The 3,090-nt window shown below is 41.0% G+C and overlaps 1 pseudogene across 1 annotated transcript; it reads left to right on the top strand.

Annotated features, from left to right (window-relative positions):
• Positions 1-324: 324 nt before the first annotated feature.
• LOC149190373 (uncharacterized) lies at positions 325-2,574 on the top strand (annotated as a pseudogene). The gene is made up of 3 exons (XR_016255988.1): positions 325-765; positions 1,015-1,540; positions 2,144-2,574. The product of XR_016255988.1 is annotated as an uncharacterized LOC149190373 (transcript).
• The last annotated feature ends 516 nt before the right edge of the window (positions 2,575-3,090 follow it).

Genomic DNA, 3,090 nt, shown 5'->3' with positions numbered 1-3,090 from the left:
TTTTTCCACCAAAAAATGCCCTCGCTTTGCCAAAAGGTGTAACCCAACTCCATGCGCTCACTCAACAGTTAATAAGAAGATCGATTTCTAGAGTCTTGCAAAGACTAATAAAGTATGGACTAAATTCAAGAAAACCAAAAAAGTGTAAAGTTCGTTTAGCGAAGAAGTCAAAATCTTCAATTAAGGTATGCTTGTTCTTAAAAAATTCTTGAACTATATAATTTGTAACCTATAGTAATTACGTCGTAAGGCGTTTCCCTTTCAAATCAACTCCCCTCTCTGCAAAACTGTCATCTTGTGGTGCACAAGATTATATGTTAGACGATTGCAGAAGGTTCAGTCGTTCGATCAAGGTGGTTACCAATTTGTTGCAGAAACGGTTTGCAGAAACTCGATGTTCTTTCATTCTTCTCGGTTGGGTTTGGGATGAACAGAGAGTTGTGATGCCTCACTCCAAATCTAAGGCCCATATTAGCGTGGCGCCATTCTTGTCTAGCCCAAACCCTACTTTCTCACTCGTTTATGGGGCGGTCTGTCCCTGGTTCGTATTGGTTCTGTTCGTTTTCGGTTCTGGTCCTGGATCTGGTCCTGTGTTAGTGGTTTCTTGCTCTCTCTTGTTCTGTCAAGTTTTCTTAAACTTCAGTCTGAGAAGATGGCTTCAACAGATGTTGAGTTCCGATGCTTCGTTGGAGGTCTTGCATGGTCTACTGACGATAGAAGCCTGCAGAGGCTTTCAGCCCCTATGGCGAAGTCGTGGAATCCAAGGTAAAGCCATTATTTGTGTATTAATCTCTCAAATTCTCATGGTCATGTCCATTTTGTCATAATTAGGGTTTATTATTTTTGGGGTTTTGAATTTGATAGGTTTTATTAGGGTTTGCTTTTGGGGTTTTGAATTTTCACAGATTTAATCATTTTCTGAGGGTTTCTCAAAACTAGGGTTTGCTTCGGGGTTTTGGGTTTGATGAATAAAGTTCTTTTCTGAGGGTTTGTCTCTGGATTTGTTTTCTGCAGATTATAAGTGATCGGGAAACCGGTAGATCCCGTGGATTCGGCTTCGTGACCTTCAACGATGAGCAATCGATGAGGGACGCCATCGATGCAATGAATGGCAAGATGCTTGATGGGAGGAGCATCACCGTTAATCCAGCCCAGTCCAGAGGAAACGGGGCGGTGGTGGAGGCGGTGGCTCTCGTGGCTACCGTGGGGGCGGTGGTGGTGGGGGTTACGGTGGAAGCCGTGATCATGGCGAACGTGGTTATGGCGGTAGTGGCGACTACAGTGGTGGTGGTGGTGGTTATGGTGGCAGCTATGGTGGCGGTGGTGGTTCTCGCTATGGTGGTGGTGGTTCCAATGGTGGTAGCTGGAGGAGATAGGAAATATGATGTTGCGCTAAGGGTTTTTTTGTCTGCAAGTCTTAAAAATCATATTGCACTATGGTTTCCACACCGCCCTCCAAATGTGCTGCTCAATATCTTTCTGACTTGCTCTTCTGCTTTGCGGCGCTGCTCTGTTCTTCGTGAGACGCATGGTTATTCAGGTAAGGTGTTCGTGCCCATTTGGATTTAGAATTAAGTATTTAGTTCGCTAAAGAAGCCCATGCCTCTGATATCTTTGTGTTTGTTCTGTTTTATCAAATGTAGCTTGTTAAATCAAATGCCCTGTCTCCATATCTAAGTGTGCAGATTTGAATACAAAGCCGATCTGCATTACCTAGTCAATGCTGCTCGCTGGCTTTTCCTTTTCTACTCTTTTTCCTTGTATCATCCTATCTCTCTCACAATTTGAACGTCAATCGCAGGGTTTGAGAGCCTTAGAGAATTTTGAAACTCCAGTTTTCACATTTTCCTGTCTCTGTGTACTATTGCAGCGGATTTTGTAGCCTCGGTTTTCACATTTTCCTTATCTTGGTGTATAATGATAGAGGATTTTCCTATCTCTGTGTACTATGTTGTGGCTTTGCTTCCCATATTCTTCCTTTACGGATATACAGGAATTGGGGTTTGAAATTTTTCTTTTCTTTCTTACACCGCTTAGGTAATTATCTATATCCCACCCCTTATACAGGGATTGGGGTTTGCATATTTTCTTTTCTTTCTTACATAACTTAGGTAATTATCTGTGTCCTTCCCCCTCTGTTCAGAATTGGGCAAGAACAACAGGCACAAATCACAAATCATCTGATTTCTCCCCGATCCACCGGTATTGATTGAATTGTGGCAGGCTCTGCATTGATTTGTTGGCACCCCTACCTTTATTTTAGCGCCCCCTTGCTAAGACCTTTGCAAGCAAAGAGGGATTAGAAATAGAAATCGTTGTTGTAACGAGTACCTTCCAAACCAAATGATGTTCCGCTTTCCTTCCTTCCATGTTTGAGGCACTGTAAGAGCCAGTGTAGATAGGGCATAAGGGTGGTCAAACCCCAGTCCAGTGCATTCCCCTCCTGTAAATGTAAGGGTAAGGATTGTACAGGACGAATTATTAGGCAAACACATCTTACACGAACTGCTGTTCAACGTAGTCTTACTTTTTTTAATTTTTATTAAACCCTTTGTTGGGTATATGTTTTTGTGAGTTTTAGTTAAAATAATAAATTTGAGGTTTTAAATGTTGATAGATTGACTAAATTTTGAAAGTTTTCAGAACTTCAAATTTTTTTATGCATTAAAAAAACCAATTTAACCAAAAATTATATTATCCAATTCCAGTTATAAACGCAAAAACTTAGAACACAATTATATTGTTAAATTCATCTGTAAAGACAAATCAACACATAATTTTCATATCTCATTTTCTTCACCCTTATTTGTTTGTTTGTGTTTTTTAATTGTGACGGGAGGAGGAATCAGTAACGGGATAGCTCCCATATTTGCATGACATGGGTCGATCTTTGATGGTTGCCACTATAATTTCCTGGTACACTGCACAGCCCCAAACACGGCGCATAGGTAAATCGAGATTTGAACATGTCACTTGGATAGCCACACGAACCCCTTAACAAAGCATTCACTGGCCAAAAAACAGAACCCCTCATTGGCTTCACGGTTGATAAACACTAAAATAATAAAATTGGATACTCTAACAAAAAGT

The sequence above is a fragment of the Pinus tabuliformis genome, chromosome 3_1 (genome assembly GCF_031772625.1).
Source record: "Pinus tabuliformis cultivar Carrire ecotype Pingquan chromosome 3_1, CPIR1, whole genome shotgun sequence".
In the NCBI taxonomy this organism is placed as follows: domain Eukaryota; kingdom Viridiplantae; phylum Streptophyta; class Pinopsida; order Pinales; family Pinaceae; genus Pinus; species Pinus tabuliformis.
This window is presented reverse-complemented; position numbering and strand designations above follow the sequence as displayed.